Below are 13273 nucleotides of genomic sequence, written 5' to 3' on the forward strand. Positions count from 1 at the left end.
AAAGATACAGTGATTTGAACTGAGCCTGAGATTTTAATAACTGGATTGCAAAGCTCAGTATACTAAGTTGACGATTACTGGAAAGGACTGACAAAGGTAGAGTTTTCAGCTGCTCATAAAGGTTGGGATTCAGTATCATTGGTAGCAACTTAAAGAATATGTGAACGTGTATGTACTAGGAAGTTGAGGCATTCCAATAAAATTAGTTAAAATAGCAAGCAATAATTAGCTAAACTACAAAACTAGCAATGAAGAAAAGTGATATAAATATTATTATATAAACTGCAGAAATTGATTCATTTAAAAGAGACAAAAGAAATCCAACTATTTTGGGAGTTTTATTGTTACTTTTTTATATTTACTTATTAATCAGAAATTGAACCCAGGTGTGCTTACCACTGAGCCACATTCCCATCCCTTTTTATTTTGAGATTGGGTCTCGCTAAGTTGCTTAAGGTCTCGCTATGTTGCTGAGGTTGGCTTTGAACTTGCAGTCTTCCTGTCTTCGTTTCTGGAACCACTGGGATTATAGGTGTGTCCCACCCAGCTTGAACCAACTCATTTTTAATCTGTTTCTTTGTTTGTTTATTGTGGGGAAATGAGAGTTAAGAAATCTTTTGAAACTCCCACAAAAACTAGGGTTCATCACACTGGGAAAATGAAGATATTTACTTATACCCAAAAGTTTGCATATAGTTTCAGGAAGGCGCAAAAATCCCGTATTTCCTTTAAAGAAATAAAAATTTCTAATACGAATCAGAACAATGGTTATACCATTAAACACAGTAAGATAACAATGTGAGTCAAACCTCGAATCTGTCTCACCGCCCAAAAACTCCTCTTCTAACTTCCAAACTCACCTATTTGAAAACTCTACTTGAATATCCATAGGATTCTCAAACTCAACACATCCAAACTGAACAACCATCTCTTTCCCATTCTGGCTCTTCCTCTTCTATTCTCTAACTCGATGGAAACATCATCAATCCTCACCCTGGCTGCTTAAACTAAATTCTCCAGTATTATTCTTGTTTTCCTTGCTGGAAACCATGAGGTTCCTCCACCTATCTCCATTTCTACCATCATTGATCCAAGTAAAACAAAGCTTTTGTGTGTGTGTGGACATAAGCTTCCAGTTTTCTCTTCCAATTCATTTAAACAATTCCATCTAAACTAATGTTTCAGAAGTAATAATATGGTCACATCATTTTAATATTTAATATATTGCTACCACAACCCTTCAGATGGAGTTCATACTCCTTTGCTTGGTCCCACAGTGGTTCCTGACCTGGCTCCTGGTCATTGGGGCTCCTCCACCTCTCTGTCCTCCATACATATCACTCACACTGTACCATATACTTTTCTCGAAGCACCATGTATCTCTAGGAATTTTTCCTTGTACCCTACTTCATTTGGCTAAATTCAGGATTAGGTCTCAAATTAGATATCACTTCCTAAGGAAACTTTTTTTGCCGCCCCCCCCAAGTCTGGATTGCACCTCTCTCGTTTGTTCTCTCTTTGCACCCTCTGTTTACCCTTACAGCACCAGGACCACCCTGAATTGCAATTGCCTGATGTGTATCTTCATCCATCTGGATGCTGTCAGTTTCCTGAGAGCAAAGACAGGTATTCTTTTCATTCCCATATCCATGAAGCCTAATGCAGTTCTTGGAACAGAGCAGGTGCTCAGAAGAATATTTTGTGTTTGGATAATTAAGTGAATGAATGAATAATAAATGGAAATAAGGAAGCAGGATGGGATCATGAAGAGGAAGAGAACTCAGAGGAAACATTTTCTGCTTTTGTGTATGCTGGCAGACAGTGGCAGTCTCATTACTGTCTCCACAACTTTGTTCTTACCACTTCTCCCACTTGGAATGGTTTCCTTCTCCCGCCCCTCCCACACACACCTATTCCTCCAAGACTTGCCTAACTGGTAAACACCCACATTGGTTTCTTATTTCTCTGAAATCCTTCGGAACATATTACCTATAAAGTCCATTTTAGCAGGTAATTTCATAGCACAATATAATTTCTTTAATTGTTTCATTTGAATAAGTTTTATCTCCACATTGAGATAAGTAGATTTTACTTATAAGATAAAAGCTTGGTTTTTTTGTTTTGTTTTGTTTTTTTTTCATCCAACCTACCACAGACTGGGGTACTTAGTGACATGCTGAGAAAAGCTGGCACTGAATAATCCCTGTTGATTAATTAACATCATTAACAATCATCAATTTCTTTCTATTCAGCAATAAGCCTTATGAAATTTTCCTAGTCATTTCATTTCCAGTCCAGGAGTGAATCAGGGAGCCTGGCCCTTCTTGGGAAATAGATCTGTTGATAATAGCTGGGTTACTTTTAATCCAAACATCAAGCCTGGAAAATCCATTCATTTAGCAAACACTTATTAGGATAAATTATGTGCTAAGCCCTCTCCAATCACTACCACTCCCAGACTCTTACACACCTGCCATAAACATTCATAATAAGGGTGCCTGTCTGGTCCCCTTGATGCAGAGCCTAGGACAGGGATTCTTGTGTTGGTTCTCTCAGGGAAGAGCAGCTAAGGCAGCAGAATACAGCTGAAGAAAGATGTTGTCTTAGCTAGAGTCTAACTTCATCCTAATCCCTCAGGGAGCTCTGGAGCATGAATTTCTCTGCAGAATTGGCCCTACCTTGAGACAGAAGCTGACTTTACACTTCCTTAGTCAGTGGTTGTAAGCTATTACTTATAGGATACAAAGGCTTCCATTGAGCTAAGGGTGGATTCTCCATAGAAGACACAGCTATATAGTAACAGGGAACCCTCTCAAGAGCATTAGCACACAGGCCTGGTGAAGAGGGTCTGGATTGGGCGACAAGAGCATTCATAACAGATGGGCACAAATCTATTTTTAGCAAGATATGTTCCATGCTGTAAACCTGGAAAAGAACTGAGAACAATCTTTAGCAAGAAACACAGTGAAGGTTTAGTTTAACAGAAAATAGGGACTAGTTGAGATGACAAGAGGTACATTTAAAAAGGTCACACATTGCCAGGGAACTAATTCTTCCAAAACTGTTTAGGAAACGATTACAGAATTGTAGATTGGGGTGGGGGTGGGTGTGGGGGCCTCAAGAAAACTCTTTTTTCAGCAAAAAAGAAAAGTGTGAAAATTGGGGGAATTGACTTAAGATGTGATCAACTTTGTTCTTATTTTTAATAGTGCTAGCCTGGTTATCCTCAGCCTTCCAAGAGAATCTATAGAGAACAATACAAATCCCTTAAGCCATGTTTCATTTTGTTTTAATACCTGGTAATTTTCTCTCTCTCCATTCATCTCAGAGTCCCAATTATCAGGAAAACACAATAGTGGTTTTTTTTGTTTTGTTTTGTTTTATTATTTTTTTTAACCATCTTAAAGGTTTGCTTTGGAGTTACTTGAGAATCAGGTTTTCATCTCTGACAGAGAAGAATCTTGAACTCAAAACGCAGACAGTCCTTGGAGAAGAAGTCCTTGTAGCTATGTCTGCTTCACTTCAGTCTCAGTGTTCAAAACCAACTTTGACAGAAGGAAAACGTGATTTTCATGGCCATTCACACGTTTGCCCTTGGCAGGTGGCTTTCTCCTTTGGCAGAACTGGCTGGCTGTGTGGTGGCACCTTTCACAATTCTGCCTGACAAGTCTTCCACTTACCCGTCTGTGTGTGCACACTGGCATCGTGCAACCATCTATCCATTTCGGGGTGTGGTAGGATTATGTTTCCTGGGACCAGATTTCTGCTTAAGCTTCTCAGGCCCTTGCATGCCAGCCAAACACTTTGTAGGCTCAAAAAGAAATGTTCCAAAGCACAAAGAGATAGACAGCAGTCACTGCCCTTAAATTACAACAAAGAGCATGCCATTAAACATGTTTGTAGCTGGCTTATGGATAATGCAGAGCAATTAGCAATCAATTGGCATCTTAATGGCACAGGATACAGAGGAAACTGTAAGAGTGAACTTCATCATTTGCTGGTTTAAAAAAAAAAAAGTTTTCTTAAGCTGTTCTCTAAAGCTGAAATCCTTAATTGTCCCAGGGCTCTATGTGAAAAATCTAACAAATAACCACATTCATTTCCATCCACCTACCTGGCAATGCAATAGGAAAATTCAAGGATTAAATAAATGCCAGTGTCCTTTGATATGCAGAGACATGTCTGACTTATCTCCATAAATTCAATGCCTGTGTAGCCTAAAGCCTGGTATAAAGTAGGCACTCAATAAATGCTGTTGAATGAAACAATTAAGCAGGTCCATTTTCCTTATTTTTCAGGGACAGAAACCCCCTGGCCTGGGATATCAGATTTACAAAAAAATGGAGCAGATTCTCGGTTTAATCAAGGTTTGTAAAGGTCTATATTATTATTTACATCAACATTTATAATAATTGATTTTTTTCCAAATATTAAAAATAAGATCCTCTCTCATTTAGGGGGTTGAGCACGGGGGCTTAATGTTAGCATTCTAGTGGGCCACTATTCAGGATCTGGTTTTCTAAGAGACATTAGATGCTACCAGTTTTCTGAAAATTATACATACTAACATATTTTAATCAGAAAAGCATTTATCCAATATATCACTTCTCTATCTGTTTTTATCTATGCCAAAGCCCCTATTTACACACAGATCATAAAGGAAAATAGTTATACAAGAGGCTCTTAAAATAAAGAAAACATTATTTAGATGACTTTCACAATAATATTCAAGGTTATCTTAAAAGGGAGCGCTAGCACTTCAATGGGACATTTTGACCTCACCATTTTGAAGCTAAAAATATTCTTTGATTTTCACTCTTGCCTTGCCAATGATGAGGACAACTAGTACATACCAAAGGGGAATGCCTCACAGTTTTCTCAGAGTAGCCAAAAAATAAATAAAAATGTCAGTTTTTGGCTTAATTAATAATTAATAATAACCAACATGAAATGAAAATGACAATGACCAAAATTGCACTTGGAAAAACTGTTAGAAATTAGAAAAACTGCCCTGATAAATTTGTATTTGACTAAAAAATAAAAAGAAGAGACGATTTCTGTTTTCACTATTTTTATTTCAAGTCGATAATACAAATAAATGCCTATGTGTAAAATTGAAAAGATATAAAATTAAATATATAATTAAAAAACTAATCCATCTCACTTGCCTTCAGCCACCCAAGCAGCAATGAAAAGGTATTTGTAGATCTTCCAAAGGCACAATATTAATACAAACTCAAAAATAGAATTTCTGGATAAAATGCTGTGTTAATTGTAAATTTGAACCAGTTTTAATAAACTGTTCATAGAAATTGGCCCATATGTATTCCCACCAGCAGTGTACTCAAAACCCTTGTTCATGTTTTCATCCTAGGTAAAGAAATTATATTTCCTTATAATTTTAATATGTATTTCTCTTACTATAAGTGAGGCTCGTGATTTTTTAATGAGAAGCACGTAAATTTCCCTTTATGTGAACTGGCTACCTATTTATCTCATTAACTTTTATCAGTTGCTCCAGAATTTTCAATGCTACATTTATTATATGCTAAATTGTTTCATATATTTGGGTTTATAATTTTTATTTTTCTTTATTGATGGATCCATATTCACAATCCACGACATTGCTGCTTTAATTATTATACATTTACAATAGTTTTAACACCTTCTAAGGCTAACATCTTCTCATGATTGTGACTTTCACCATTTTTCTAGCTGAAACAAAAATAACATTAACTTTACAATCAGGTTGTCTAGTTTTAAAAAATCTATATCAATCTAATTATATATCTTTGCCACATTTTTATGAAGATAAAAAGTCTTGATGAAATTTAGACACATAATATTAAATTAGATAAAATATTAACAGCAAAAACAAAAAAAATCACAATGACAGAAGTTATCCTGGTAAAGTTTGACATGTGCCTTGTTCTTATAAAAATTTCTGGAACATTATCTCAATAAAAATTTTTTTATTAAAATAAATATAAAAATATAAATTTTGAAAAAGGATTAATTTCATATTAAGGAAAATTGACCAGGATATTTGATTAGCTAAATGGGGATTGTTCTAGACAAACATTTTAATAATAAAGTTGATTGCCAGTATAATTTTTATTAAATAGACAGTAAAGATATTCATAGAGTAAAAGTGTTTCACTATTTCAAAATCATATAGTTATACTCTATTTCACTAAGCTGAGGAATATATTTTGGTGGAAGTTTACAGAAGAAACTGAAATGTCATCCTGTTGACAATTATGAGTTTGATTTTCCTTCTTGTCTATAAAGCATTTCATAAAACCTCAATTAGGTAAATATAACAAAAATATATCAATATATTAAAACCAGTGATTTTTACTTTTGTTTTTCTAATTAAGAGTATTCTGTAAAATAATTAAGCTATGTTAGTGAAGCTCTTAGGTGATTGCCACAGTATAAGGAAAAGAACCCTGAAGATAAGAGGTAGAAAACCTAGCTTTGAATTCTGATTTGAGCTTTTCCCAGATACCTCGAATATGAGGTTTTCTTAACCACTCTGGGCCTATATAAGGAGATTATGACTTTGTTGTAATAATTATATAACTTGATGATATAAAAACCTCCCAAATAACATCAAGAAAACTGTTCAATATGTTTACTGAGCAAATCAAGGGATGGACAAGAAAGCAATAAATAAGATCTCTGATTTACATCAGGTAGGCATGAATTTCCTGCACTGGCCCAAACCCATTCTCATTCTTTCCACTTGCCACAACTGGTGTATAATTGTTTAAAAAAAAAAAAAATTCAGCCAGGCTGGCCAGTTCTAGTCATATCTAAGATCATGAATGCAAGAAATATTAACAGACCCAAGCAGTTATCAAGCCCTGATTTTCCTTCATTAGCATAATTTCCTAATCAGCTAGGTTAATCTAGACAGAGAAACTTTTCATTGAAGTATAAATAATTCTCAGTGGTAAACTGAGATCATTCACCTCTGACACTGAACTCAATTGCTTTCAGACTGACGTTGAATTTCACAATATGGCCTGGCTCTATAAAGTTTATGAAATATTAATAAGGTATTTTTAAAGAAATTAATATAAAGTTTTCATTTTATAGGTTCTTGGGACAAGGTTCACGTTAACAGATTTTAGGGGTCTTTTTGGATTTTGTGTTCTAGTACATTAAATGCATCTGTTTATCTTTCTCAGTTTGGCAATAAAAGAGCTCTGACTAGGAAATTGTTGCACTCTTTTGGTGAAATTTAGGCCCAAGTGGAAGATAACTTCCAACCTCAGCCAACAAATGAATCATGTGCATATGCTACAAGATAGTACAGAAGCTCAGCTGTGGGCCAAAGGGGAAGAAAGACAAACCAAGAAGGCAAAATATAGAGTAGGAGTTCTAACTTAAACTAGGCCTATTTTTCAAGGGGAGTGGCCCAAGGTTGACTGTGCACAGCTCATCTGTACATATGGTGGCTACGGTGTTCAGCATGTTGGCCAATGAATGTGATGTGGCAATGGAAATCCCTAAGCAATGAAGTAAAGACTTTGGAGGCAGATACTTGGATTCAAAATTCTAGTTCTCCACCTACTGTGTGCCCTTAAGCATGTTTTCTTACCTCTCTGAGCCTCAATTTCCCCATCTGTAGACAATAACATCTACCTTCAAGAAGGATAAGAAAGTATGTGCATGAAGAACTTGAGGAAGCAGCTGATCCATAATTGACAAAGCAGAAATAACTAATGTGTCTATGCTTCTTGGAGTTAAATAAGTCCAATTTTGATTCCACATATATTTACTTCAATGAAAGCTAGCCAAAGCCTAGGGAAGAGGAGATAGGAGAGTCTGGCCTCTGGGAAGGGGAAGTTCAGGCTGCCAAAGCTTTGGTATTCAAAGCAGGTTACACTGCAGCAGGGAAATGGAGCTCAAATCACAACCCACAAGTACAGTGATGGTGGTTTTGTGTTTTTTGACCAAAGTACCTGACAAGAACAACGTAGACGAGGAAATATTTATTTTGGCTCATGGTTTCAGGGAAGGATTCAGTCCACGATAGGCTGGATTTATTGCTTTGGACCTGAGTGAAGCAAAATGCTGTGACCAAAGGGCATGACTGAGGAAATTTTCTCAGCCTATGACAGCCAGAAAGGAAAAAGAAAAGAAGAAGAAAGAAGAAAGAAGAAGAAGGAGGAGGAGGAGGAGGAGGAGGAGGAGGAGGAGGAGGAGGAGGAGGAGGAGGAGAAGGAGAAGAAGAAGAAGAAGAAGAAGAAGAAGAAGAAGAAGAAGAAGAAGAAGAAGAAGAAGAAGAAGAAGAAGAAGAAAGAAGAAAGAGGAAAAGGAGGAGGAGAAGGAGGAGGAGGAGGAGAGGGAGAAGAGAGAGGAGGAGTAGGGAGAGGAGGGGAGAGAAGGGAAAATAAACACTTTAGGGCTACTACTTCTAATAATCTACTTCCTCCAACTAGATCCCACTCCCACTAGTCCATTTAGCTATCAGTAGATCAACCCATCAAATGGTTAATGAGGTCAGAGCCTCATAATCCAATCATTTCCGAAAAGTGCCACCTCTGAACTTGGATGCATTGGCAACCACGCATTCAACACAAGACTTTGGGAGGGACATTCCAGATCCAAACCATAACAGGTTTCAATCTTGTGGCATTCGATATGGGATGAGGGGTGCATCTCTGTGACTAGCGGCTTAGCTCCCAATCAGCCACCTCTAATATGTGGGACCCTGGAGGAAAAGTACCAACTGAGGCCCCGACACAACTGAATTAAAACTTTAAAGTCAAGCTGACTGCTAACAATTTCATGAATATATTCTCTCCTTACAGTATGAAAATATATTTATAATGACACGTAAGCTCAGGCTTGAGTGAGAAGCTGTCAGATTCCACAGAATTAGACACTGGACATGAGGGCATGTGCCTTACAAGGCTGCTAGTCCAAACCCACCTCCTACTCCTCTCAGTTCTATCTGGCATAGCAAAGAGATTCATATGGTCACATGTTGAGACCAAAGTGCCACTCACAGTCTTCTGCAAACAGTACTTCTTGGCCACCCCTACATCCATACCCAGTGGTATAAGAAAACCTCAAGGGGGTGCATTCAAAGATGAGAACCACAAGGCCCAGAAAGTGAGCTTGGGACTACCTGTGCTGGAGATTCTAGGATTTGGGGATTTCAGAGTACTGTCTCAGATAGAGAAAGGCATGAAGACATAGTCATAACCTTTCAGACATGGCCAGAGAGGAGCCACAGTTGGGCATTAAGTATAGGCCCAAAGCAGAAAATTATTGCCGAAAACTAAGTATCTTAATCCATTTCAGCTGCTATAACAAACTAACCATAAACTGAATAGTTTATAAACAACAGAAATGTATTTCTTCTAGTTCTGGAAGCCAGGAAGTCCAAGATCAAGGTAAGAAAAGATTCAGTGTCTGGTTTGAAATCACTTCCTGCTTCATAGATGGCAGCTCCTCACATGGAGGCAGGGTCAAAGCAGCTCTTCCAATTCTCTCTTTAAAGGCACTAATCCCATTAATGAGGTCAGAAACTAATCACCTCCCCAAAGCTCCCCCCCCACACACACACACTTCCTAATACCTTCACTCTGGGAGTTAATATTTCCACATAGGAATCTGGGTGCAGGGACATAAACTTTCACACCACAGCATTATAGCTGCCACCACCTGCATGTGGCAGGCACAGCAGGAGCCACAGCAGCAGGAGTTTTCTCACATCTTCTCATCAGGGACCATGGAACTCCTAGAGTCTACTTCTCTAGGTCCTCACCTAAGACATGTTCTTTACTCAGGCAAGGAACATTTGATCATAGCACAACTACAAAACTCATCTGAGTTTCATTTATTCCCCATGATTCTTGTCAGCCTGAAAATGTTCTCAAATTCATCGGTGAAAATGGGAAAGAAAGCAGGTGTGGCAGGGGTGTCCACAAGTTCCAGAGCAGAATTTAAGAACAAGTTCTTTTTTAAAAAAATCCTGCTCCATGTCACCTAGGTGACACGGGTTGAAGAAATGAAATGAATGCTCTGCTTGAGTGAAACAGAATGCAATAGGTAATCAAACATGGAGTTCAAAGAGAGGGGCTGAAGTTATTATATAAAGAAATAAAACATAAAATAGAACTTGAAAATCAATAGATGTGCATTCTAAAACCTCATCAAGAAACCCAAAGAGCTCTTGAAGGGGGAGAAAAGAAAACCACTTTAATCATGGAGAAAAAAAATTAATATTAACATAAGGGTTTTCATGACAGCTTGTCTCAAAATTAACATTTAGTTGTCTATCAATATTCTCTCAGAGTTTTGATCTTGAAAACTTAGGGAAGACTGAATGAATTTCCAGTACATCATCAGTTTCAAAATTTACACAAGCGTGTATAAAAATATCCCTCCTGATACACACAGATATGAATGTCTCCAACATAAGAATAGTTGTTCACTGCAGACACTTGTTTGCTCAGTGAATAAAATCAACTTGTATTCTCTCGTAAATACTGTCGTCACCTCTAAACTCTGTCATACAACTTTATTTCAAATTATTAAATCTATAAAATAATAATGAATGACTAGTGAATGAATTTTCAACAAAAAATACTAAAAAGTTTTCATATCAGTTATTTCGACTGTGTGAATAAGTAAACTTGCATATCTGTCAAGAAGCACAGGTCTCATCGAGTGAAAAGAAGCAACGGAGGTCATTATGTAACCCCCTCCCCTAAAAGCATGTCCTGTTTCCTACCTAAGGAAGAGTACAGATGAAATTTATTCCCAAAGCTTCTTTAGGCAGAGTCACCTATGCTTGATCTCTTCTTCCTTGATTCCACTCAATTCTCAATCTGAAACTGAGATTTCTGCCTTAAATATTCTACTATACCATTCTTGGCTAAAGCCAAGAATGTTTCTATCAATTCTACCAAGAATTGTTTCTACCAGTCCAGGGAACACATTTCTGCCTTTCTACATCTGTCACTCTGTGCCTACCTTCTTCTCCCTGGTTTCCATAATATTACTTTCTCCCTGTTCTCTCCCTCCCCACAGACTCCCTTTCCAACTCTCCCTTAAGCCACATCATTGCTTTCCTAGGCCCTGACTTATTTTCTGAGACATTGAAAATAAATCTAGAGTTTTTACTAGAATTTCCATGTGGACACTTTCTAAATCTCTAGCTAAGACTTTCTCTTGAACTCAAGACCTGCCCTCTGGTCACTTCTCTCTGTATGTCCAAAAAGGCACTTGAGGACTACACAAAGCCCAAAGTGAGCCACTGTCTATCCCACTGCACCCTGCCTGAACCCTTTGAACTCCTTTCCTTCAAGTGAGCAGTAGCACGAACCTACCACCCATCAAGTTAGACAATCAAAGCAGAATCCTCCTGTCACTCTCCACAGGTAATTACTCCCCATAGCCCACCAATCCCAGCTCGAGGACGTCTTTTCCTCTCCATCACTGTTGCTGCTGTCCTGGTGCAGGCTCTCATTATGCCTTCTATGGCCTCTTGCAGCAGCTGTCTGACTCATCTTTCTGGCTCTGGCTTTGTGCACCTACCTTTCACCAGTCTAACCTCTACGCTGCTGTCAGGGTGGCCTTTCTAATTTACAAATCTGATCACATCACTCCTCTGTTTAAAATTCTTCAGTAGCTCCCATAGTCGTGTTTTCTAAACTTGTCTCACCTCTAGAGCTTCTAATTCCTTGGACCACAGCTAGGACTTAAGGTCCTGTATTTTAATGAGAGCCCCCAGGTGATTCTTATAATTAGATAAGGCAACACTAATCCAAAGAATTCAAATCTCAACTTTGCAGAATATGTGAGCTCAGCCTCGTCACTCCTGCCTCCCCTCCCAGAACCTCCAAATAGACACACTACAGTTATTCCTTAATTGCACTGAGTCACACGTAGTCTCCCCAAAGTGCCATAATGTTATGCTCTTGCACACCTCAACACTCTCCACATGACGCTTCTGGGAGCTACCATGCAGTCTCTGGCTTATCCAACTAGTCTTGCAGTTCTCTGATCAAGCCTACCTCAGCTATGAAGCCTTCTTTACTTCTCAGTCAGATTTAGGGGGACCTTCTTCTATATCCCCACACATTTTGTTTTATGTGATCACATTACTCCTCTGCTTATAGCATTTTAGCATTCCCAGTCCTTGCGACCTAACTGCTTTGACATATACCTTGACCCACTAAACTAGGGGTCTTGAGGGAGTAGAAACTTTTATCTTTTTTTGCATAGAGTCTAGTATTAAATAAATATTTGAGGAATTACCAAATAAATGACTGAAAGCCACATTAGCTGGAAAATATTGGCCTGAATTCTGGCTCCATTCTGCCAATAACTAGCTGTCTCATCACAGAACAAATAACACCCTCACAGAGCCTGTTTTCTCATACATGAAAGTGACAAATTTAACACATGATTTCTTTTGGCTTATTTTTAATGTTTTATTATTGAAAAGTTCAAATTTGTTCAGAAGTAGAAAGAATGCTATGATGAAGCCCCGTGGTACCCACACATAGCTTCAATCATTACAGGCTTCCTAGCCAGAATTTTTTTCCTCTGTACTGCCACCCACTTCTCTCTCTTCTGATTATTTTAATATAGATTCCAGATACCTATCATTTAATCTATAAGTAATTTAGTATGCATCTCTAAAAATTCTCTCTAAAAATTTTAGCATAATACCATAATCACATCTTGGTAGATTGAGTTTATGGTCATAATTGGTCACATAGGTCACCTTATTAGAATTCATACCCTGAAAGGACATAGCCATCAAGTATTTTCCAACTCCTTAAATTTGGGTTTGGCCATGTGAATTGTTTATGTCAAAGCGATGTTAGAGGACATGACCCAAGAAGAGCTTGAAGAGAACTTCGTATGATTGACCTTAGGCTTCCACAGAGTCCTGTTTTTACATCAGGATATAGTTCAACATGGATAAGAAACATGTGGAGAGATACTGGGCACAACATAAAACTTAGAATCATCTCAACAATTCACAAGTCCATAGCCTAAAGCAGAGCCACTCCAGGCAATGCACAGACACATGCACAAGAAATAAATAGCCTGTAGCTATATGCCACTGATATTTTGTAGTCCCTTGTTAATGCAGAAAAATCTGAGACAATATTATTAGTAATTAGCAACCAACAGTAATTCCTTAATGTCACCAAACCTTCCTTAATGTTAACCAAATGATTTTTTTGTTGTTGTTTATAGTTCTTTTTATTTTTAGGGGTAAAATTTGCATATC

Source organism: Ictidomys tridecemlineatus, chromosome 4, assembly GCF_052094955.1.
Source record: "Ictidomys tridecemlineatus isolate mIctTri1 chromosome 4, mIctTri1.hap1, whole genome shotgun sequence".
Lineage (NCBI taxonomy): Eukaryota > Metazoa > Chordata > Mammalia > Rodentia > Sciuridae > Ictidomys > Ictidomys tridecemlineatus.